Source organism: Oryzias latipes, chromosome 22, assembly GCF_002234675.1.
Source record: "Oryzias latipes chromosome 22, ASM223467v1".
Classification (NCBI taxonomy): domain Eukaryota; kingdom Metazoa; phylum Chordata; class Actinopteri; order Beloniformes; family Adrianichthyidae; genus Oryzias; species Oryzias latipes.
Window position 1 is genome coordinate 28827470 of NC_019880.2, and position 26954 is coordinate 28854423.

Consider the following 26954-nt stretch of genomic DNA (forward strand, 5'->3'; position numbering starts at 1 on the left):
ATTCCAACATTTTTTCCACATTAGCTTGCCATTGATTCCCAAAAAGTTTCAAGACGATCGATGAAAATTCCAACGACAAGTTTACGTTTGAATCCGGTGGTAAAGGTGTTTTTTATAGAAAATTCAAGATGGCTGCCTTTTCCCGAGGTCATAGGTCGACGAAACTCCAGAGGTGATTGTAGACTTACGCTAGGGACAAGCGAGTCAAATTTCGTCAAAATCGCTCGAAAAAAAGTTCCTTTTTCCATACTGTGTAAAATCGCGAAAATCTCAAAATGGCAGATTTTGGCACAAAATGGCAGCCAAACCATAGGTCGTGTCACTTACACGTAATGATTTGTCCGCATCACCTTGCTATGAATGCCTAAGAAGTTACGAGACAATGGCAAAAAATCCCTAGGACGAGTTTTCGTTTGTATGTGGCGCTAAAGGGGCTTTTTTAAAAAAAAGCAGGATGGAGGCCTTTTCCCAAAGTCAAAGGTCAACGACACTTCTGTGCTGTTTGTAGACTGGAGCTGGCAGCAAGTGTGTGCAATAGACCTTTTTCGCAAAAAACCGGAAACACGTCAGCAACGTGTAAACTTAGTTCCGGTTTGTGCTTCGCTGGCGGAGAATGGCAGAGCCTAGAGTGTTTTCGAAGAGTCTGGGTTGTGTTCCGAAGGTCATCAGCGCCGATGTGATGAATAGTGTGAAGATGCATTCGTCCACTAAAGGAAACAAATTGGACAAGGGATATAAATTCGTCCACGAAGAGTTTATCCACCATTACCAAGGTAAGCTTCAGCTAGCTTAGCCATAGCCGCATCACCGGTAACTCTGTGTGTTTGTTTACGTCAACTGTAAATCCTGGTGTTATTTGTAATATAAGGTATAACACATCGCAGTGAATATGTGGTGTGTATGTTTAAGTGAAAAGGCATGAGAACACCCAAAAATTTGGTGAAGCTGTAAATAAGAAATGTTAAGTTGCCCGTTTGCGTCTTCATTCTTTTTGCTGCGGTTGCGGCACTTTCTTCACTTACTATTAGTATTATTTTTCTGAAAGTAGGGTGACCAGACGTCCTCTTTTCCTGGACATGTCCTCTTTTTTGATACTTATATACTAAAATAACATTGAACATAGATGAAATGCAATCATATTTGCTTTATGTATGCAGCTCTGCACACCAATTACTCTAAATGAAATATCTCACAAACTCACTTCACTCCTCTTTTTTACTAACTCAAATCTGGTCACCCTACTGACAGTTATAGTTTAGTGTTACATTGATGTAGCAACATAAGTATGTCTTAATTGTAACCTATTTAATTTATTGTGGTTAGATATCACTGGATGGATGCAGAAAGTGCCAACCTGAAAGCTTTCTCCTGCAGTTGTGCAGCTGGTAAAGGATTCTGCAATGACATCCTTTTGCCATCCTGTTCCAGACCGCACATTATTCACAGCTGGGTCAGCAGGCTGCTCCCCCTCCTGGCCTGCACGAGTGGCTTGCAAAGATGGCACAGACCAAGAGCACAGGTGGGTTTGTGATCAAATTATCATTATGATTTAAGAATGGATCTGTATCCATAACAACTATAAATTATTATAAAAACACCCCCAGTAGTGACTACAGACTGTAATTGCTTTTTGCCTTTTATTTATAAGGGAATCCATCCTGAACCGGTTAGTGAGCTGGTGGTGCAAAAGCCCAAAACAGTTGGCAGGGACGGTCTGAGGTCCACACTGTACAAGGCATATACAGGTGAATAATTTAACTTTTTGTTGCTTTGTGAGAGCAAGTTAAGTTTTTTTTCTTGATGTTATGACTAACCAAATTATGGTTACAGCAGATATAATGAATTAAATTTAAATGTAGTTATGCACTTATGTCTAACTTTTGTGTGTTGTGTTTCTGTTGTGTAGGACCACAGCCAGATCCATATATGATGGCATCTGGAAGCAGATTATGCCAGATGCAGCCCCAACCTCTCAAGGCTGTGTTGGATGGGTTTCTGAGATGGAATGAAAGAGAACTTGGATATATATTATAGCAAATGCATGAATGCATACCTTAAATTACACTTATCTTGTCTTTAACAATCAGTTCAGCCTTCTGTCTTACTGTTGATCTGTAATGTTATTTTTTATTGTAAATCTTTGATGTTATTTGTGTTGTGATTAATCAGTTGTTGTTACGCATACCAAAAAATTAAATGAGGCACAATTTTGACCAAAATTGTTTTATTCATCTAATTTTTTTGTGAAGTCAAAGTCACATTTCAACAGAAAAATATTACGAATATAACAATTACATATATATTTTTTTATAGTATATTTATTGTGATTTTCAAAGCTTTAAACAACATCACACAAAAGGAACATTCAAATCTGGCATTAAAAGTAATATTGAAATATGCATACACACAAAAAAAAAAAAAAGGGACACTTAAATCAGCAGTGAGATGTCTTTACACACACACTTAAGTCATTGTTTAGCATTGAATGGGCTTGGAAAAAACTTATATAGGGATTCCACAAGAGTTTGAAGGTTTTTTCTTTTTTTTAACAATATATGTCAACCTTTCCAAAGCTAGACATGTCATCAATTCTTTTGTCCACATTGTAATCGAGGGTGTGTCCATACTCCTCCACAACATTGCAATAATTGTTCTTGCTTGTAAAAGCCCAAAGTCGATGAGCAATGATTGTTTCTGTGTTACGACAAAGTGTTGAGGGTATATACCTAACACACATAATCTAGAACACAACGGAACATTATTTCCAATTATATGACCAATATATCCAGTTACACTCTTCCAAAAGCATTGGATCACTGGGCATTCCCATAAGCAGTGGATTAAAGTTCCTTTATCCACTTTGCACTTAACACATATGTCTGGAATGTCTGGGAATATGTGGTTGAGTCTACTAGGTGTAAGGTATGTGCCATTTATATTGCAGCAGCTTAAATTTGGTGTTGACTGATTGTGTCTGAGCTTTCAAACAAGCCGTTTCCCATTCATCTTCAGAGATGTCTTCTGATATGTCGATTTTCCACGCTTCTAGCTTTTGTAAAGAAGATTCTTTTGAATGTGTTAAAAGCAGATTGTAAAACAAAGAAATCTGTCCTTTTCCCTCTATGCAAGATTTTATTAATTCTTCAATTTTTGAGAGTGGAGGTAAGGAAAGTTGTTTCTGTGCAGAATAAATGAAGTGTTTTATCTGTAAAAACTTAAAGAAATGTTATCTTGAGACATTATATTTCTCACACAGCTGACTAAATGACATTAGGTTGTTGGATGTGTAGAGGTCTGAAATTTTTTTAATACCCTTGGTGAACCATATCTTAAATCCACCATCTGCTCTGCCAGGTAGAAAGTTATTATTACCCCAGATAGGTGAGAATTGTGACAACACCGGTGTGTCTCCAACATATTTATGTGAAAAATTCCATATCTTAATTGAATTTTTAAGAAAAGTGTTCTTTGTTTGCCTAGTTAGCTTTGTAGGGCTAGCTGAATATAAATATAAATTGAGAGGAAGCTCAGATGTTGTATTTTGTTCAATAGTAACCCAAGATGGATGTGGGAGCCCTGAAAAATAGTACATGGTTAACCTTAATTGGGCTGACCAATAATATAGTTTTAAATTCGGGAGTTGGAGTCCTCCTTTTTTGTATGGTAAACACAGTAGCTTTGTTTTTAGTCTGGCTTTTTTGTAATTCCAAATGAATTGATTAAACAAACTATTAATGCATTGAAAAAAGGTCTCAAACTTTGACTTTGGAGTGCATTTTGGCCACAAAAATCAGTTTTTCATTCAAAAGTGTCAAAAACGCGTTTTCAGCTCAAAATAGCACTGTTTGGACTTTTCAACTTACAAGGTGACAAAAAATAACACGTTCTTCAACTGAAAATGAAAACTTTGACTTTGGAGTTCATTTTGGCCACAAAAAACAGTTTTTCATTCAAAAGTGTCAAAAACGCGTTTTCAGCTCAAAATAGCACTGTTTTGACTTTTCAACTTACAAGGTGACAAAAAATAGCACGTTCTTCAACTGAAAATGAAAACTTTGACTTTGGAGTGCATTTTGGCCACAAAAATCAGTTTTTCATTTTACAAATTGTCAAAAACGTATTTTCAGCTCAAAATAGCACTGTTTGGACTTGTCAACTTACAAGGTGACAAGAAATAACACGTTCTTCAACTGCAAATGAGAACTTTGACTTTGGAGTGCATTTTGGCCACAAAAAACAGTTTTTCATTCAAAAGTGTCAAAAACGCGTTTTCAACTCAAAATAGCACTGTTTGGACTTGTCAACTTACAAGGTGACAAGAAATAACACGTTCTTCAACTGCAAATGAGAACTTTGACTTTGGAGTGCATTTTGGCCACAAAAATCAGTTTTTCATTCAAAAGTGTCAAAAACGTGCTTTCAGCTCAAAATAGCACTGTTTGGACTTGTCAACTGACAAGGATACAAGAAATAACACGTTCTTCAACTGCAAATGAGAACTTTGACTTTGGAGTGCATTTTGGCCACAAAAATCAGTTTTTCATTCAAAAGTGTCAAAATAGCGTTTTCAGCTCCAAATAGCAATGTTTGGACATCTCTACTTACAAGGTGACAAAAAATAACACGTTCTTCAACTACAAATGACAACTTTGACTTTGGAGTGCATTTTGGCCACAAAAAACAGTTTTTCATTCAAAAGTGTCAAAAACGCGTTTTCAGCTCAAGAAAGCACTGTTTGGACTTGTCAACTTACAAGGTGACAAGAAATAACACGTTCTTTAACTGCAAATGAGAACTTTGACTTTGGAGTGCATTTTGGCCATAAAAAACAGTTTTTCATTCAAAAGTGTCAAAACGCGTTTTCAGCTCAAAATAGCACTGTTTGGACTTGTCAACTTACAAGGTGACAAAAAATAACACGTTCTTCAACTGCAAATGAGAACTTTGACTTTGGAGTGCATTTTGGCCACAAAAATCAGTTTTTCATTCAAAAGTGTCAAAAACGCGTTTTCAGCTCAAAATAGCACTGTTTGGACTTTTCAACTTACAAGGTGACAAAAAATAACACGTTCTTCAACTGAAAATGAAAACTTTGACTTTGGAGTGCATTTTGGCCACAAAAATCAGTTTTTCATTTTACAAATAGTCAAAAACGTATTTTCAGCTCCAAATAGCACTGTTTGGACTTGTCAACTTACAAGGTGACAAGAAATAACACGTTCTTCAACTGCAAATGAGAACTTTGACTTTGGAGTGCATTTTGGCCACAAAAATCAGTTTTTCATTCAAAAGTGTCAAAAACGCGTTTTCAACTCAAAATAGCACTGTTTGGACTTGTCAACTTACAAGGTGACAAGAAATAACACGTTCTTCAACTGCAAATGAGAACTTTGACTTTGGAGTGCATTTTGGCCACAAAAATCAGTTTTTCATTCAAAAGTGTCAAAAACGTGCTTTCAGCTCAAAATAGCACTGTTTGGACTTGTCAACTGACAAGGATACAAGAAATAACACGTTCTTCAACTGCAAATGAGAACTTTGACTTTGGAGTGCATTTTGGCCACAAAAATCAGTTTTTCATTCAAAAGTGTCAAAATAGCGTTTTCAGCTCAAAATAGCACTGTTTGGACTTGTCAACTTACAAGGTGACAAAAAATAACACGTTCTTCAACTGAAAATGAAAAATTTGACTTTGGAGTGCATTTTGGCCACAAAAATCAGTTTTTCATTTTACAAATTGTCAAAAACGTATTTTCAGCTCAAAATAGCACTGTTTGGACTTGTCAACTTACAAGGTGACAAGAAATAACACGTTCTTCAACTGCAAATGAGAACTTTGACTTTGGAGTGCATTTTGGCCACAAAAATCAGTTTTTCATTCAAAAGTGTCAAAAACGCGTTTTCAACTCAAAATAGCACTGTTTGGACTTGTCAACTGACAAGGATACAAGAAATAACACGTTCTTCAACTGCAAATGAGAACTTTGACTTTGGAGTGCATTTTGGCCACAAAAATCAGTTTTTCATTCAAAAGTGTCAAAATAGCGTTTTCAGCTCCAAATAGCAATGTTTGGACATCTCTACTTACAAGGTGACAAAAAATAACACGTTCTTCAACTACAAATGACAACTTTGACGTTTGAGTGCATTTTGACCACAAAAATCATTTTTTCATTCAAAAGTGTCAAATAAACGTTTTCAGCTCTAAACAGCACTGTTTGGACTTCTCAAATGACAACATGACAAGAAATAACACACTCTTAACTTTTGAGTGCATATTGTAGTGTCAAAAACGCGTTTTCAGCTCAAAAAAGCACTGTTTGGACTTGTCAACTTACAAGGTGACAAGAAATAACACGTTCTTCAACTGCAAATGAAAACTTTGACTTTGGAGTGCATTTTGGCCACAAAAATCAGTTTTTCATTCAAAAGTGTCAAAACGCGTTTTCAGCTCAAAATAGCACTGTTTGGACTTGTCAACTTACAAGGTGACAAAAAATAACACGTTCTTTAACTGCAAATGAGAACTTTGACTTTGGAGTGCATTTTGGCCATAAAAAACAGTTTTTCATTCAAAAGTGTCAAAACGCGTTTTCAGCTCAAAATAGCACTGTTTGGACTTGTCAACTTACAAGGTGACAAAAAATAGCACGTTCTTCAACTGCAAATGAGAACTTTGACTTTGGAGTGCATTTTGGCCACAAAAATCAATTTTTCATTCAAAAGTGTCAAAATAGCGTTTTCAGGTCCAAATAGCAATGTTTGGACTTCTCTACTTACAAGGTGACAAAAAATAACACGTTCTTTAACTACAAATGACAACTTTGACGTTTGAGTGCATTTTGACCACAAAAATTGGTTTTTCATTCAAAAGTGTCAAATAAACGTTTTAAGCTCTAAACAGCACAACAGGACAAGAAATAACACACTCTTAACTTTTGAGTGATATTGTAGTGTCAAAAACGCGTTTTCAGCTCAAAAAAGCACTGTTTGGACTTGTCAACTTACAAGGTGACAAGAAATAACACGTTCTTTAACTGCAAATGAGAACTTTGACTTTGGAGTGCATTTTGGCCATAAAAAACAGTTTTTCATTCAAAAGTGTCAAAACGCGTTTTCAGCTCAAAATAGCACTGTTTGGACTTGTCAACTTACAAGGTGACAAAAAATAACACGTTCTTCAACTACAAATGACAACTTTGACTTTTGAGTGCATTTTGGCCAAAAAAATCTATTTTATTCAAAAGTGTCAAAATAGCGTTTTCAGCTCCAAATAGCACTGTTTGGACTTGTCAACTTACAAGGTGACAAGAAATAACACGTTCAACTGCAAATGAGAACTTTGACTTTGGAGTGCATTTTGGCCACAAAAATCAGTTTTTCATTCAAAAGTGTCAAAACGCGTTTTCAGCTCAAAATAGCAATGTTTGGACTTGTCAACTTACAAGGTGACAAAAAATAGCACGTTCTTCAACTGAAAATGAAAACTTTGACTTTGGAGTGCATTTTGGCCACAAAAAACAGTTTTTCATTCAAAAGTGTCAAAAACGCGTTTTCAGCTCAAAATAGCACTGTTTGGACTTGTAAACTCACAAGGTGACAAGAAATAACACGTTCTTCAACTGCAAATGACAACTTTGACTTTGGAGTGCATTTTAGCTTCAAAAATCAGTTTTTCATTCAAAAGTGTCAAAAACGTGTTTTCAGCTCAAAATAGCACTATTTGGACCTAACAACTTACAAGGTGACAAAAAATAACACGTTCTTCAACTACAAATGACAACTTTGACTTTGGAGTGCATTTTGGCCACAAAAAACAGTTTTTCATTCAAAAGTGTCAAAAACGCGTTTACAGCTCAAAATAGCACTATTTGGACCTGTCAACTTACAAGGTGACAAAAAATAACACGTTCTTCAACTACAAATGACAACTTTGACTTTTGAGTGCATTTTGGCCACAAAAATCAATTTTTCATTCAAAAGTGTCAAAACGCGTTTTCAGCTCAAAATAGCACTGTTTGGACTTGTCAACTTACAAGGTGACAAAAAATAGCCCATTCTTCAACTGAAAGAAACAATACGTTCTTTTTTTTTTTTTTTTTTTCTGGTCCTGTCCAACAGCTAGGCAGGCAGATGAGAGCTGAGGGCCTCTTGTGTTGGACATATTTTACTTTAACAAGAGGGGTTATTAATCTTCAGACAAACCAAATGTGTGACTGAACAAACCCCTTTTGTAATTGAGGCCAAACTTTATTCATTTCAATCATGATTGAAAATCTTTGGTGTCGGACCGGACGGGAAAGGAAAGAAGGGAAGAAGAGGGAGGAAGAGGGAGGGATGTCAGAGGGGGGGGGGGGTGATAGTGAGAGGGGGGGGTAAGACCATGAAGCAGCATAGAGCAGACAGGTTTACTGGTTGTTTATCGTTACGGTACAGTTCAAATGTAGTACAAAAAGGGCGGGGGCCTGTTCACACACACTCAAATATTATCAACACACCCGCTAGCTGCAAAAAATGTTCACATGTCAACATGTACACAAAACAGATAGTGTTCACGAACGCATACCTATGCCTTTAAACCAACTAGTGTGAAATCTTTCATTCATTCAATCATGCAAACTATAAGTGCAAAGGTGAGCTAACACCTGTGCTCAGGTGAGTGTTTATGTTCTTCTAAAATGGATGGTGGAATGTTAAAAGAAGGAGGAGGAGCGCCCAGCCACCCCCACACCCAGACCCCCGCCGCAGCAGCAGCGGCAGCCGGAATTCCCCCAACGCCACACGGGAACAGGCAGGGAACAACCGCCCCCCGGGCGACCAAGACCGCCACCCAGGCCAGGGCCAGCAGGACCGCCGCGAGGCCCCCAGAGCCAGAGAGCAGAGAGGCGCGGAGGGAAAGAGAGCGCCGCCCCAGCCCAGCCAGGAAAGCAGCCCCCCCGCCGCGCCGGAAGAGCCCAACGCAGGGCCCCACCGGAGAAGGACGCCCACAGCCCCAGACGAGCACCCCACCACCACCCAGGAGTTCCGGGCATCCCCCCGCCCCAACCCCAGGTACGAGCCAGGACCCCCAAGGGAGACCCGCTCCGCACTCCAGGCAGCCACCCACCCGGCCCACGGTTGGTCCAGGGAGGAGCAAGGCAGGGGCCCGCCGCCCCCGCCCAGCAGGGGGGAACCCCGGGGAAAAAAGTGAAGAACAATACGTTCTTCACTTGCAGATGAGAACTTTGACTAATGAGTGCATATTGTTCATAAAAATCAGTTTTTCATTCAAAAGTGTCAAAACAGCTTTTTTTCAGCTCTAAACAGCACTGTTTGGAGGACTTCCGGTTTGGCGAGCATGCGATAGGACGTGTTTTTTTTCTGCTGCCCAATACTTTTTCATCTTAACTCCACAAACGGACGTTTACAACGCCTAGCAGCATCTGAGCAGTGAAAGAAATCTCCCTGCTTCTATTTTCTCCCAAAATGCCACCCAAAAACGCTAAATCGGCTGAAAAGACAGCAGAATCGTCTGATCACAGCGCCTTTTCGGCTGTTAGCAGAGCAGACATAGCTGCGTTGCTAGCCGAACACAGGTCTACAATTCTTGCTGATCTGAAAACAACGTTCTTTGACGAAGTGAATGGAAAGCTCGATGGATTACAAAAGGAGTCGGAGCGCCACGATGAACGTTTGACATCATTGGAGGAAAACGCTGAGTCACTTAATCAACGTTTATCTAAAGTGGAGGCTAGCTGTGCCACGCAACAAGCTAACACCGAGAAGCTCTAATCCAAGCTAGCGGACATGGAAGGGAGACAACGGCAGTCTAACGTGCGATTAATAGGACTTCCAGAAGGGATTGAGGGTCTTCAGCCATCCAAATTTTTTTCCCAGCTGCTCCGAGATGTTTTTGGAAGGGATATTTTCCCCTCACCACCTGAACTGGACCGGGCTCATCGAAGCCTAGCTCCGAAGCCTGGTTCCGGGGCCAGACCGCACGCGGTCATCCTTTGTTTTCACCGGCACCAAAACAAAGAGCTGCTGATCCGGGAGACCAGGAAGAGAAGAGAGCTGAAATACTTGGATAAACCCTTTCGGATCTATGAGGACTACATCCCTGAAGTTGTTGGCCAAAGGAAGGAGTACAGATCAGTCATGTCAGAACTGTATCGGATGGGATTGAAACCCTCCGCATCACCAAATCTGATGGCACGCGGCAGAGCTTCAGCTCCGTGCTGGAGGCTGAAAAGTTGGTGAAGGATCACAAGACGGACTAATTAAATAATTTGAACGTGGGTGAAGTATTAAACTTTGTTCACTTTTAAATCGTGATTTAGGCTTTTTCAGCCACACAGCGGTTTATATTAATGACTGCCCCCTAGCGTGCCTTTTTTGACCTGGATCACGTTGTGATTCTTTTTGGCTTTCCTGCCACTTGGTTTTTTATTTTTTATTATTTATTTAATTTATTTTTATTTTTCACTCATTATTACCAGAATACTTTGGGTGTTATCGTGAACGTTCTATTTTCTATTTGGGACAAATTTTCTATTTTTTTTTTTTTAAGTTTTAAAGGTACTGCATACATATTTCAGAAATATTTGCAATTCACTGGGATGCATTCTTTCAGGTATATCTTTATTTTAAATCAGGGCATAGAAGAGTTAAGATTTAGTGTAGAAGTTTTGTATTTTGCTAGGGTAGGTGTGCTGTTTGTTCTAACAGCTAGTATCACCAGGTTGTTCTGGGGTTTCGGGGGAGGGGGATTTTTAATGCCATGCTGTCAACATTGAACCAAAGTTTTATTTCTGCTTTCACTATCTCAGCCAAAATGTGCATTTATGACTGTACCTCGACTAATCACTGTGCTAACTGTTGTAGTATTCTTTCTTTCTTTTTTCTCTTATTGGAATATATTTAGGCTTTAATGGCTTGTTTTGTTGATATTGTAACATGGAATGTCAGGCCTGAACCACCCAGTTAAAAGAAAAAAGCTCTCACTCACTTAAAGAATATGGGTACCGGAATAGCATTTGTTCAGGAAACGCACCTTAAAAATGTAGACAATGCCCGCTTGAGAGGTGGTTGGGTTGGACAGCTATTTCATTCGACTTTTCAGGCGAAGGCGAGGGGAGGTGCAATATTAATAAATAAGAATATCTCTTTCACCCCCTCCTCAGTCTTAGCTGATCCCAATGGTAGATATGTAACAGTCACAGGTTTACTCTATAATCTTAAATTCACTCTAGCCAATATATACGCTCCAAACACTGACGATCCAAATTTTTTCTCTCGTATTTTTGAACGACTGCCATGTTTAAATTCACATTTTTATGGGCGGAGACTTAAACTTGTGCTTGAATCCAGAAATGGATAGATCCTCTGTTAAACCAGGATACGCAATACCCAAAGCCGCTTCCTACGTTCAGTCTTTCCTCTCTACCTATGGCGTCTTGGACATCTGGCGTTTCCTGCATCCACAGGACAGACAATACTCTTTTTTCTCCAATGCTCACAAGACCTACAGTAGAATAGACTATTTTCTAACGGATAATAAACTGACCCCCTATATTCAGGCATGTGATTATCGACCAATTGTAATATCAGATCATGCACCATTGGTACTTAAATTAAAAATACCAGGAGTATCCCCACCCAGACGGCACTGAAGATTCAACTCTCTGTTGCTGAGTGACGAATCATTTTTGAAATTCATCTCTGATCAAATAGCCTTGTTTTTGGAAATTAATTTAACACCGGATGTCTCCATAGCATCGGTTTGGAAAGCCTTAAAGGCATATCTTAGAGGTCAAGTGATCTCTTATGTAGCTAAAAAGAAACGAGACGCTATCGCTAAACAAAGAGATTTAGAGAAACGGATTGCAGATGTGGACAACAGACACTCATTAAATCCCACACCTGATTTGTACAAAGAACGTCTAAAACTTCAGGGAGAACATGATAGGCTCACTTCTCATTCCATAGAATACCTACTGCTTGAAAACAGGAGTAATATTTACGAACATAGTGATAAGACAGGAGAGGTTCTAGCAAGATAGTTGAAGGGTTCAAGGGCAAAACAAACTATAAGCGCAGTGACAACGCAAGCTGGGGAGACGGTCATAGAGCAACAACAGATAAATGATGTCTTCCGAGACTACTACTGCAATTTATATAGTTCGGAGGACACCTGTAATTCTGATCTTCTTTCTAAGTTTTTTAGACATCTACATATACCAGCGGTGTCTCCGGAGGATGTCTCTGTCTTAGATGCACCAATACAACAGCAGGAGATAGTAGCAGCTATTGAATCCCTGCAGCCACACAAATCACCAGGTCCAGATGGCCTACCAAGTGAATTCTACGAAGCATTCTCTGAAAAACTGGCTCCAATGTTAGCCAATGTATATACAGACTCTTTTAACAATGGTGTTCTTCCAAGTAGTCTAAATCAAGCATGCATCACATTACTCCCAAAAACAGACAAAAATCTCTTAGACTGTGGTTCTTATAGGCCCATCTCACTTCTTAACTGTGATTATAAAATCTTAGCCAAAGTTCTTGCATGTCGTTTAGAAAAAGTGCTGCCTACCATTATATCTTGTGACCAGACTGGTTTTGTAAAAGGTCGGCGATCCTTTTTTAATATACGTCATTTATTTAACATTATGTATACCGCCAGTATTAACGAAACTGAATGCCTTCTCTCCATGGCTGCAGAGAAAGCTTTTGATAGAGTGGAATGGATTTATTTGTTTGAAACTCTGAGAAGATTTGGACTTCGTGGACCCTTTTTATCCTGGATTAAACTGTTATACTCATGTCCCTCAGCCATGCTCCTTACAAATGATACATATTCCAAACCGTTTAGACTACATCGTGGTACTTTCAAGGCTTTCAAGTACTTTCAAACTTTCAAGGCTGTCCTCTAAGCCCCCTTCTCTTCGTATTAGCCATCGAACCATTAGCTATCGCTATAAGAAGCCATTCTTCCATCCATGGTATAGTAAGGTGGGGCAAAGAACATAAGCTAGCTCTTTATGCCGACGATCTCCTGCTGTTCTAATCCAGGGCTGAAACAACAATCCCAAATATCGTAGACCTCCTGACAGAATTTGGTAAAAGTCTCAGCATACAAACTCAACCTACACAAATGTGAACTGTTGCCACTGAACACTTCAGAATTAATTTTAGGAAGCATCAGTCTGCCCTTCAAGATTGCCAAAGAGGGGTTTTCATATCTTGGAATTAGACTGACGAGAGACTTTGGTGATCTTTTTAGAGAAAACTTTGTTAAATTGCAAACAAACGTGCAGCAGGATTTCTCTAAATGGTCACCCCTCTACCTCTCATTAATTGGTTGTGTAAATGTGGTTAAAATGTCAATATTGCCCAAATTTCTATACTTGTTTCAGTGCCTACCAGTATTAATTTCGAATGCCTATTTTAAAAAGCTTCATTTAATAATTTCATCATTTATTTGGAATGGTAAAAAGGCACGTTTACGTAAAGAACATTTGATGAAACCAAAGCAGGAAGGTGGTCTAGGTCTTCCCAATCTTCGCTACTATTATTGGGCTGCCAATCTGTCTTGCTTGCCTTCTGGGGGGAAATATTCAGATGGTGCTGGGCCAACATGGGTGGAGATGGAAAGACTTTCTTCTAGCCCTATTTCTCTGCTACAGGTAATTTGGGGCATCTCTTCCTTTAAGCAAAAACATGTCGTTTAGCAATCCAGTAGTTCATTATTCAGTAAAAATCTGCTTACAATTTAGGAAACACTTTGATCTGTTAAGAATGAGCTTACTAGTCCCAATCGCACCTAATGTTTTCTTCCCAAGATTCTACATTTCTCAGGTGGCAACAACAAGGGCTGAAAACTCTCGATGATTTATTCTATGAAAATAAGTTCGCATCTGTTCAGCAGATATCTAATAAGTACAAACTTCCAACTTCTCATTTTTTCAGATACTTGCAGATTCGTCACTTTTGTTTCAGTTTCCATCCCAGGGTTCCCAGACAAACCACCAAATAATGATAATAATGAATGATAATAATAGGATAATGAATTCCGATCAACTCAAAAAAGAAAGCCATTTCAGCGATGATAGGTCTGATTTCATGTCTGGATACAACTTCAATGTCGATCATCAAAAAGGGTTGGGAGTCATCTTCGAATCAAAATGTTTGGACTTTTCAACTTACAAGGTGACAAGAAATTACACTTTTTTCACTTTTGAGTGAATATTGTACAGAAAAATTAGTTTTTCATTCAAAAGTGTCAAAACAGCGTTTTCAGCTCTAAACAACACTGTTTGGACTTCTCCATTTTACTAGGTAACAAGAAATAACACGTTCTTCAACTGCAAATGAGAACTTTGACGTATGAGTACATTTTGGCCACAAAAATCAGTTTTTCATTCAAAAGTGTCAAAAAAAGCGTTTTCAGCTCTAACCAGCACTCATTGGACTTCTCCACTTACAAGAGGACAAGAAAGAACAAATTCTTCAATTTTGAGTCCATATTGTAGATAAAAATCAGTTTTTCATTCAAAAGTGTCAAAACAGCGTTTTCAGCTCCAAACAGCACTGTTTGGTTTTCTCCATTTATTAGGTGACAAGATATAACACGTTCTTTGACTGCAGAATAGAACTTTGACGTTTGAGTGCATTTTGACCACAAAAATTGGTCTTTCATTCAAAAGTGTCAAAGAATCGTTTTCAGCTCTAAACGGCACCTTTTACAAGGTGACAAGATATAAATTTTCAGCTCTAAACATTACTGTTTGGACTTCTCCAAACGGGCGTATTTAGAAACTGAGTGAGTGAACCTTAAAACCGCGCAGGCGCAATTCTAACTGAGAAGTGATCTTGCGCGGTCAATTCCTTTTTGCGCGCTCATGTGGATTTACGCTCAGTGTTAAGGGGGCGTTTTTGTCACTTTTGGGGCAGGAACCTTTCTGGTTGATCTGATTGGCTGAAATTTTGCATGGCTTATCGGCGAGGCAGAGGGGTGGGACCTTCATTTTTCAGTGAAGGGGGGGGGGGGGTTAACAGGCGGCTCTTGAGCTGCATGTCGCTCTCTGCCTTTTATCATATTTTCTATATTCAGTACTTTCACAACCATAGGCTGTGTCCGAATTACCGCCCTAACCCCTAACTACTAAAACCCTATATAGTGCGGCACTATATAGTTCTCTATATAGTTCTCTGAATTTTCAAAGCAATTCGGACACCCGTGCTCACTAGTTTTCTCTTTCGGGTGTTTTCAAATGGCGCTTGGCACGGAAACAAAGTGGCGCATTACCGCCACCACCTGGTCTGGAGGGGAACTACTTCTATTTAACGCGGAGAATGACACCCGTTTGTCAAATTAAAAAATATAATAAATATGAACATTTTATGAAGAGTATTTATGAATCTGCTGTGTTCTGATCATGGAAAATGTGGCTGATTTATAAATAATAAAATTACAAACACATTGGTGTAGATTTTATGTATTTGTTGATAAATAAACCCCCATGTTATTACTCCATGGCAATATTTATTTTTGTGCCGCTGAACGATTTATGGGCTTTTGCGAGGAGGCATTTTTTTCTGTAGTTTTCTCTTCTACCTTACTGAAAATAGCTTTATATATGAATCTGTCTGTGTTCCTGGCAATAATTCAACCGTTTTTCATGGGATCAAACCAAAAACGAGCAGATATGCAGCATCACAGGGCGGCAAGGAGAAGCAGGCGTCTCCGAAGATTTCCTATGGATGCCCTGGCCAGACATGAACAACTTGTGAGTTAAACTTAAAGTTTTTTTTATTAGTTCAATTTAAGCATTTGTCACTAATTGTGCTCAAGGTTACACAGTCTGCGTAAGAGTTTAAAATTCTTTTTCAACACTGGACTCTGAACTGTATAGTCTAACTACATGAAACACTTGTGAGATCAAAGTTTAGTATTTTTTATTCAGAGTCAAACCATATCACTTGTTTTAAACAAAAATACTTTAATTTTTAAATATTTATATAAAAATCCAAAAACCCAGCCAAAAAAAAACCATGAGATTTTCCAGCATTTATAAATACGTCATAAACTAAAATGTAAGACATCAGAATAAAATGAAACATTCAAAAAAATCCGATTTAATTTTCTCAATGAAATAATTATTTTTCTATTTTACAGGGTCTTCCACGTCTCTACTGCTTTGCCAACATAAAGGTGTCTGTCGTGGCCCTTCACGCTGACGGTCAGTCCGACACAAAACCAGACCGGCAGACCCGCAAATCGGTTGACCCGCAGGACCATTGAGCATCTGGTGGAGCAGCTTCGGGTTCCTCACACTCTGGGGGGGTGTACAGGAGACTGAGGTCCTGGTGTTTCTTTTCTGGCTGGCGTGTGGCGCATCTTACGGCGTGGTAACCAGGGCCTTTGACATGCCACGGTCCACTGTGAGCGGCAGACCGCATCCTCCAGCTGATGAGCAGGGTCACCCAGCATCCAGTGGGAATGAACTGTCATTAGTCACCTCTGGTTTTATAGCAGCTTGCTTGGTCTTCCACCTTCCAAAAGGTCGTGGGGAACATCGATGGCTGCCACTGAAGAATAAAGGCCCTAAAAGAAAATGCAGCTTGTTATTTTAACAGGAAGCTTTTTTATTCCATTCAACTGCAGGCTGTATGTGACTCTAAGCCAAATTTAGAGATATTTTTGTTGGGAATCAAGGATCAGTCCACAGTTCACAGGTTCTACGTAAAAGCCCAATTTATGTAAATCAAACATTACCCACCTGAATGATCATTTTGGGTGATGGTGGGTATCCCTGCATTGCTCATCCCATCACGCTGCTGACACCCTACAGGGAACCCATGAGGAATGCGGTTCAGGCCCGTTACAACCAGCACCACGCCAAGGCACACTCTGTGGTGGAGAGAGAGCATTTGGCAAATGAGGAGGAGAGCAATATTTCTGGGGGCACTGGAAGTAAAACCAACCTTTGCAATGAAAATCATTGCCTGCAGTTCAGTTCTGCACAATCTGTGTATCAGCGAAGGGGACTGCTTGGAGCCACAGATGTTGAGCCACAGCAGGAACCAGTAGGACGGGTAAAGAGGCGTCCGTCTGCGAGGACAGATCTCTGCTTTCCTTTTAGCTCCAACTGTGACACACATGACTCTAGAAGACCAGGATTTTTGTTATGATGTATAAAAATAAATGTTGACATATAAAACGTAAATGTAAATATGTACATTTGATATTTATATGAAAATCCTTTTGAGATTGTTAAAATGGCTCAGATTTAAATAATACATGTAAATAATTCATTTTTGTTCCTGCATTTATTAAACAAATGGCAAAAACGACGACGTTACATTTTGTGAACAATATTTTAAACTCAGGTAAGCTTAACAGACTCTCCTGTCACTCTTTGTCCCTTCTTGCTCTCTCCTCCTCTCCTCTTTCAACAACAACCTTTACCCCAAAATGACAACGATTACAGTTTAATGATAAATAAATACAAATCTGATCAAGTGTCTCTCACTCCCATCCGGCACGAGCTTGCCTGATAACAAACAGGCTCTTTCTCCATCCACAGATGGATCAGATTTTCCTCATCCTCGTCAGTCCCTACATATATAAACACATTTTAAAAATGTGTTAATAACTTATGACTACGGTTAGAACTCACTGTTTTTTGATGTACTATCAACAGCGTTTGTTTTTAGCCTTCAATGCTAATTCGCGCTAGCGTTAGCTTTAGCATTACCAAAATTGATGAGCTTCAAAACAATGTAGATAGTCGATTGAGGAATAAAACATATTAAACACATCATCTTACGTATTTATAAATATATTTTACAACATATACAAGATACTTTTAAATATACTTACATTTTTAAGTCCTCTTTCTAGCGCAACCGTCCGCCATCTTTGAATAATTCAAACGCAGTGTATTGTGGGTCACACGCAATGCATTCTGGTATGAACGCAGTGCATTCTGGGCAATATTCGCCGATCGAGTGAGCATCGATCCACACTGGTTTTTCGTAGAGAATTCTGGGAAATTTCTAGTGCACATGATTTTTGAACTGTAGATTCGGACAGCACTACAAAATGGCGACCGCACTATATAGTGCACTATATAGGGGTTAGGGCGGTAATTCGGACACAGCCATAAGGTCTTACATTTTCTCCAAAATGTACAGAGCGGCCCTAATGTGTTATTGCGTGAGCAGATATGTGAATAATGCAGAACAACTTCGTTTTGGAAACCCTGGAAATGCAAAGAGACATGATTATGAGGCATAGTTTAAACTGCAAGCTATCAGCTACGCGGAAGAACAAGGGAATAGAGCAGCTGCAGTTCGGTTAAATTAGATCTTCACAGATTCAGACTTCCTGCTTCTTCTGATAAAGTTTCAAATGTGTCAGCAAGTATCTCAATCATTTTGTATTAACACAGAGAGTGAACCACAAATGCATTTCTGAAGAAAAAATATGTTTTTTCCCCCCTTTTAATCAGAAATGTTCGTTTCAAGGTGTAAATGCAGACACGCAGCGAGCCGGCTGCCAAGGGACCGTCAACAAAGTGCAACCTTTGGCGACAAAAATCAGTTTTTCATTCAAAAGTGTTAAAATAGCGTTTTCAGCTCCAAATAGCACTGTTTGGACTTTTCTACTTACAATGTGCCAAGAAATAACACTTTCTTCAACTGCAAATTACAACTTTGACTTTTGAGTGCGTTTTGGCCACAAAAATCAGTTTTTCATTCAAAAGTGTCAAAATAGCGTTTTCAGCTCTAGAAGGCACTGTTTGGACTTCTCCACTTAGAAGTTGACACAAAATAACACTTTCTTAAGTTTGGATGCATATTGTACATAAAAATAAGTTTTTTTTAACTAAAAAAATGTCAAAAAAGCGTTTTCAGCTCTAAACAGCACTGTCTGGACTTCTCCAATTACAAAGTGACAAGATATAACTCGTTCTTCAACTGCAAATGACAACTTTGACTTTTGAGTGCATTTTGGCAACAAAAATCAGTTTTTCATTCAAAGTGTCAAAACAGCGTTTTCAGCTCTAAACAGAACTCTTTGGACTTCTCCTTTTACAAGGTGACAAGAAATAACACGTTTTTCACTTTTAAGTGCATTTTGTACAAAATAATCAGTTTTTCATTCAAAACTGTCAGAAATGCGTTTTCAGCTCGAAACGGCACTGTTTGGACTCTTCCAATTACAATGTGCCAAGAAATAACACTTTCCTCAACTGCAAATGACATCTTTTAATTTTGAGTCCATTATGGCCACAAAAATTGGTCTTTCATTCAAAAGTGCCAAAATAGCGTTTTCGGCTCTAAACAGCACTCTTAGGACTTCTCAACTTACAACATGACAAGAAATAACACATTTTTCACTTTTGTGTGCATTTTGACCACAAAAATCGATTTTTCATTCAAAAGTGTCAAAACAGCGTTTTCAGCTCCAAATAGCACTGTTAGGACTTCTCCACTTACAGTGTGCCACGAAATAACACTTTCCTCAACTGCAAATGACAACTTTGACTGTTGAGTGCATTTTGTACATAATAATCATTTTTTTCATTCGAAATCGTCAAAATAGCGTTTTCAGCTCTAAACAGACCTGTTTGGACTTCTCAACTTACAACATGACAAGAAACAACACCTTCTTCAAGTGTAAATGAGAAGTTTGACTTTTTAGTCGATTATGGCCACAAAAAACAGTTTTTCATTCAAAAGTGTCAAAATAGCGTTTTAAGCTCCAAATAGCACTGTTTGGATTTCTCCACTTGCAAGGTGACAAGAAACAACACGTTCATCCACTGCAGATGAGAACTTTGACGTTTGAGTGCATTTTGACCACAAAAATCACTTTTTCATTCAAAAGTGTCAAAGAAGTGTTTCTTGCTCTAAAAAGCACTGTTTGGACTTCTCTGCTTACTAGGTGACAGGATATAACACATTCTTCAACTGCAAATGAGATTTTAGACATTTGAGTGCATTTTGGCCACGAAACTCAATTTTTTATTCAAAGGTGTCACAGAAGTGTTTTCAGCTCTAAATAGAACTTTTTGGAGTTCTCCACTTACCAAGTGACAATATATAATACGCTTCTGAAGTTTTGAGTGCATTTTGGCCACAAGAAACAGTTTTTCATTCAAAAGTGTCAAAATAGCGTTTTCAGCACTAGAAAGCACTGTTTGGACTTCTCCACTTGCAAGGTGACAAGAAATAACACTTGCTTCACTTTTGAGTGCATATTGTACATAAAAATCCGTTTTTCATTCAAAAGTGTCAAAATAGCCTTTTCAGCCCTAAACAGCACTGTTTGGACTCATACAGTTACATCGTGACAAGATATAACACGTTCTTCATCTGCAATTAAGAACTTTGACTTTTGGGTGCACTTTGGCCACAAAAAACTGTTTTTCATACAAAAGTGTCATAAAAGCGTTTTCAGCTCCAATTAGCACAGTTTGGACTTTTCCACTTAGAAGCTGACAAGAAATGACACTTGCTACACTTCTGAGTGCATATTGTACATAAAAATCAGTTTTTAATTCAAAAGTGTCAAAATAGCCTTTTCAGCCCTAAACAGCACTGTCTGGATTTCTCCACTTGCAAAGTGACAAGAAATAACACGTTCATCAACTGCAGATGAGGACTTGACGTTTTAGTGCATTTTGACCACAAAAATCAGTTTTTCATTCAAAAGTGTCAAAGAAGTGTTTCTTGCTCTAAACAGCACTGTTTGGACTTCTCCACTTACAAGGTGACAATATATAACACGTTCTGAACTTTTGAGAGCATATTGTACTAAAAATCAGTTTTTCATTCAAAAGTGTCAAAAAAGCGTTTTCAGCTCTAAAATGCACGGTTTGGACTTCTCCACTTACAAGGTGACAAGAAATAACACTTTCTTTACTTTTGAATGCATTTTGTACAAAAAGATCAGTATTTCATTCAAAAGTGTCAGAAATGCGTTTTCAGCTCCAAATAGCACTGTTTGGTTTTCTCCATTTACTAGGTGACAAGATATAACACGTTCTTTGACTGCAGATGAGAACTTGGACGTTTGAGTGCATTTTGGCCACGAAAATCAGTTTTTCATTCAAAAGTGTCAAAATAGCGTTTTCAGCACTAGAAAGCACTGTTTGGACTTCTCCATTTACTAGGTGACAAGAAATAACACGTTCAAAAACTGCAGATGAGGACTTGACGTTTTAGTGATTTTTGACCACAAAAATCAGTTTTTCATTCAAAAGTGTCAAAAAAGCGTTTTCAGCTCTAAAATGCACGGTTTGGACTTCTCTACTTACAAGGAGACAAAAAATAACACTTGCTTCACTTCTGAGTGCATATTGTACATAAAAATCAGTTTTTCATTCAGAAGTGTCAAAATAGCGTTTTAAGCTCCAAATAGCACTGTTTGGACTTCTCCACTTACTAGGTGACAGGATATAATACGTTTTTCAACTGCAAATGAGATTTTTGACGTTCTGAACTTTTGAGAGCATATTGTACATAAAAATCAGTTTTTCATTCAAAATCGTCAAAATAGCGTTTTCAGCTCTTAAATGCACTGTTTGGACTTCTGCACTTACAGTTTGACGAGAAATAACACATTCTTCAATGTTAAGTGCATTTTGACCACAAAAAAGAGTTTTTCATTTAAAAGTGTCAAAAAAGCGTTTTCAGCTCTAATCAGAACGCTCTGGACTTCTTTACTTACAGTTTGACAAAAAATAACACGTTCTTCACTTTTGAGTGCATTTTGACCACAAAAAAACAAGTTTTTCATTCAAAAGTGTCAAAGAAACGTTTTCAGCTCTAACATGCACTGTTTGGATTTCTCCACTTACACTGGGACAAGAAACAATACGTTCTTTACTTGCAGATGAGAAATTTGACTAATGAGTGCTTGTTGTACATAAAAATCAGTTTTTCATTCAAAATCGTCAAAATAGCGTTTTCAGCTCGTAGATGCACTGTTTGGACTTCTGCACTCACAGTTTGACAAGAAATAACACATTCTTCACTTTTGAGTGCATTTTGTACAAAAAGATCAGTTTTTCATTCAAAAGTGCCAAAATAGCGTTTTCAGCTCCAAATAGCACTGTTTCGACTTTTCCACTTACAAAGTGAAAAGAAATAACACTTTCTTCAACTGCAAAAGACAACTTTGACTTTTGAGTGCATGTTGTACATAAAAATCAGTTTTTCATTCAAAATCGTCAAAATAGCGTTTTCAGCTCTTAGATGCCCTGTTTGGACTTCTGCACTTACAGTTTGACAAGACATAACACATTCTTCACCTTTGTGTGCATTTTGGCCACGAAAATCAGTTTTTCATTTAAAAGTGTCAAAACAGCGTTTTAAGCTCCAAATAGCACTCTTTGGACTTCTCCTTTTACAAAGTCACAAGAAATAACACTTTCTTTACTTTTGAGAGCATATTTTGAACATAAAAATCAGTTTTTCATTCAAACTCGTCAAAATAGCATTTTTAGCTCTTAGATGCACTGTTTGGACTTCTGCACTTACAGTTTGACGAGAAATAACACATTCTTCAATGTTAAGTGCATTTTGACCACAAAAAAGAGTTTTTCATTTAAAAATGTCTAAAAAGCGTTTTCAGCTCTAATCAGAACGCTCTGGACTTCTTTACTTACAGTTTGACAAGAAATAACACGTTCTTCACTTTTGAGTGCATTTTGACCACAAAAAACAGTTTTTCATTCAAAAGTGTCAAAGAAACGTTTTCAGCTCTAACATGCACTGTTTGGATTTCTCCACTTACACTGGGACAAGAAACAATATGTTCTTTACTTGCAGATGAGAAATTTGACTAATGAGTGCATATTGTACAAAAAAATCAGTTTTTCATTCATAATCGTCAAAATAGCGTTTTCAGCTCTTAGATGCACTGTTTGGACTTCTGCACTCACAGTTTGACAAGAAATAACACATTCTTCACTTTTGAGTGCATTTTGGCCACGAAAATCAGTTTTTCATTTAAAAGTGTCAAAACAGCGTTTTAAGCTCCACATAGCACTCTTTGGACTTCTCCTTTTACAAGGTCACAAGAAATAACACTTTCTTTACTTTTGAGTGCATTTTGTACAAAAAGATCAGTTTTTCATTCAAAAGTGCCAAAATAGCGTTTTCAGCTCCAAATAGCACTGTTTCGACTTTTCCACTTACAAAGTGACAAGAAATAACACGTTCTTCAACTGCAGATGAGAACTTTGACGTTTGAGTGCATTTTGACCACAAAAATTGGTCTTTCATTCAAAAGTGTCAAAACAGCGTTTTCAGCTCCAAACAGCACTGTTTGGTTTTCTCCATTTACTAGGTGACAAGATATAACACGTTCTTTGACTGCAGATGAGAACTTTGACGTTTGAGTGCATTTTGACCACAAAAATCAGTTTTTCATTCAAAAGTGTCAAAGAAGTGTTTCTTGCTCTAAAAAGCACTGTTTGGACTTCTCTGCTTACTAGGTGACAGGATATAACACGTTCTTCAACTGCAAATGAGATTTTAGACGTTTGAGTGCATTTTTGCCACGAAACTCAGTTTTTTTATTCAAAGGTGTCACAGAAGTGTTTTCAGCTCTAAATAGCACTTTTTGGAGTTCTCCACTTACCAAGTGACAATATATAATGCGCTTCTGCAGTTTCAGCTCTAAACAGAACGTTCTGGATTTCTCCACTTACACTGGGACAAGAAACAATACGTTCTTCACTTGCAGATGAGAAATTTGACTAATGAGTGCATATTGTACACAAAAATCAGTTTTTCATTCAAAAGTGTCAAAACAGCTTTTTTCAGCTCTAAAGAGCTCTGTTTGGAGGACTTCCGGTTTGGCGAGCATGCGGTAGGACATGTTTTTTTCTTCTGCCCGCTACTTTTTCATCTTAACTCCACGAACGGACGTTTACAACGCCTAGCAGCATCTGAGCAGTGAAAGAAATCTCCCTGATTCTATTTTCTCCCAAAATGCCACCCAAAAATGCTAAATCGGCTGAAAAAACAGCAGAATCGTCTGATCACAGCGCCTCTTCGGCTGTTAGCAGAGCAGACATAGCTGCGTTGCTAGCCGAACACAGGTCTACAATTCTTGCTGATCTGAAAACAACGTTCTTTGACGAAGTGAATGGAAAGCTCGATGGATTACAAAAGGAGTCGGAGCGCCACGATGAACGTTTGACATCATTGGAGGAAAACACTGAGTCACTAAATCAACGTTTATCTAAAGTGGAGGCTAGCTGTGCCACGCTACAAGCTAACGACGAAAAGCTCAAATCCAAGCTAGCAGACATGGAAGGGAGACAACGGCGGTCTAACGTGCGATTAATAGGACTTCCAGAAGGGATTGAGGGTCTTCAGCCATCCAAATTTTTTTCCCAGCTGCTCCGAGATGTTTTTGGAAGGGATATTTTCCCCTCACCACCTGAACTGGACCGGGCTCATCGAAGCCTAGCTCCGAAGCCTGGTTCCGGGGCCAGACCGCGCGCGGCCATCCTTTGTTTTCACCGGCACCAAAACAAAGAGCTGCTGATCCGGGAGACCAGGAAGAGAAGAGAGCTGAAATACTTGGATAAACTCTTTCGGATCTATGAGGACTACATCCCTGAAGTTGTTGGCCAAAGGAAGGAGTACAGATCAGTCATGTCAGAACTGTATCGGATGGGATTGAAACCCTCGCTGCTTTACCCAGCGCGGCTCCGCATCACCAAATCTGATGGCACGCGGCAGAGCTTCAGCTCCGTGCTGGAGGCTGAAAAGTTGGTGAAGGATCACAAGACGGACTAATTAAATAATTTGAACGTGGGTGAAGTATTAAACTTTGTTCACTTTTAAATCGTGATTTAGGCTTTTTCAGCCACACAGCGGTTTATATTAATGACTGCCCCCTAGCGTGCCTTTTGACCTGGATCACGTTGTGATTCTTTTTGGCTTTCCGGCCACTTGGTTTTTAATTTTTAATTATTTATTTAATTTATTTTTATTTTTCACTCATTATTACCAGAATACTTTGGGTGTTATCGTGAACATTCTATTTTCTATTTGGGACAAATTTTCTATTTTTTTTTTTTTAAGTTTTAAAGGTACTGCATACATATTTCAGAAATATTTGCAATTCACTGGGATGCATTCTTTCAGGTATATCTTTATTTTAAATCAGGGCATAGAAGTGTTAAGATTTAGTGTGGAAGTTTTGTATTTTGATAGGGTAGGTGTGCTGTTTGTTCTAACAGCTAGTATCACCAGGGTGTTCTGGGGTTTCGGGGGAGGGGGATTTTTAATGCCATGCTGTCAACATTGAACCAAAGTTTTATTTCTGCTTTCACTATCTCAGCCAAAATGTGCATTTATGACTGTACCTCGACTAATCACTGTGCTAACTGTTGTAGTATTCTTTCTTTCTTTTTTCTCTTATTGGAATATATTTAGGCTTTAATGGCTTGTTTTGTTGATATTGTAACATGGAATGTCAGGCCTGAACCACCCAGTTAAAAGATAAAAGCTCTCACTCACTTAAAGAATATGGGTACCGGAATAGCATTTGTTCAGGAAACGCACCTTAAAAATGTAGACAATGCCCGCTTGAGAGGTGGTTGGGTTGGATAGCTATTTCATTCGACTTTTCAGGCGAAGGCGAGGGGAGGTGCAATATTAATAAATAAGAATATCTCTTTCACCCCCTCCTCAGTCTTAGCTGATCCCAATGGTAGATATGTAACAGTCACAGGTTTACTCTATAATCTTAAGTTCACTCTAGCCAATATATACGCTCCAAACACTGACAATCCAAATTTTTTCTCTCGTATTTTTGAACGACTGCCATGTTTAAATTCACATTTTTATGGGCGGAGACTTAAACTTGTGCTTGAATCCAGAAATGGATAGATCCTCTGTTAAACCAGGATACGCAATACCCAAAGCCGCTTCCTACGTTCAGTCTTTCCTCTCTACCTATGGCGTCTTGGACATCTGGCGTTTCCTGCATCCACAGGACAGACAATACTCTTTTTTCTCCAATGCTCACAAGACCTACAGTAGAATAGACTATTTTCTAACGGATAATAAACTGACCCCCTATATTCAGGCATGTGATTATCGACCAATTGTAATATCAGATCATGCACCATTGGTACTTAAATTAAAAATACCAGGAGTATCCCCACCCAGACGGCACTGAAGATTCAACTCTCTGTTGCTGAGTGACGAATCATTTTTGAAATTCATCTCTGATCAAATAGCCTTGTTTTTGGAAATTAATTTAACACCGGATGTCTCCATAGCATCGGTTTGGGAAGCCTTAAAGGCATATCTTAGAGGTCAAGTGATCTCTTATGTAGCTAAAAAGAAACGAGACGCTATCGCTAAACAAAGAGATTTAGAGAAACGGATTGCAGATGTGGACAACAGACACTCATTAAATCCCACACCTGATTTGTACAAAGAACGTCTAAAACTTCAGGGAGAACATGATAGGCTCACTTTTCATTCCATAGAATACCTACTGCTTGAAAACAGGAGTAATATTTACGAACATAGTGATAAGACAGGAGAGGTTCTAGCAAGACAGTTGAAGGGTTCAAGGGCCAAACAAACTATAAGCGCAGTGACAACGAAAGCTGGGGAGACGGTCATAGAGCAACAACAGATAAATGATGTCTTCCGAGACTACTACTGCAATTTATATAGTTCGGAGGACACCTGTAATTCTGATCTTCTTTCTAAGTTTTTTAGACATCTACATATACCAGCGGTGTCTCCGGAGGATGTCTCTGTCTTAGATGCACCAATACAACAGCAGGAGATAGTAGCAGCTATTGAATCCCTGCAGCCACACAAATCACCAGGTCCAGATGGCCTACCAAGTGAATTCTACGAAGCATTCTCTGAAAAACTGGCTCCAATGTTAGCCAATGTATATACAGACTCTTTTA

The 26954-nt window shown here is 38.6% G+C and overlaps 1 long non-coding RNA gene across 1 annotated transcript; it reads right to left on the bottom strand.

Annotated features, from left to right (window-relative positions):
* Positions 1 to 16353: 16353 nt before the first annotated feature.
* LOC111946855 lies at positions 16354 to 16815 on the bottom strand. Its single transcript, XR_002872638.1, has 2 exons — positions 16764 to 16815; positions 16354 to 16588 (listed from the first exon to the last, which is right to left on the bottom strand). It is a non-coding gene; the product is annotated as an uncharacterized LOC111946855 (long non-coding RNA).
* Positions 16816 to 26954: the final 10139 nt, after the last annotated feature.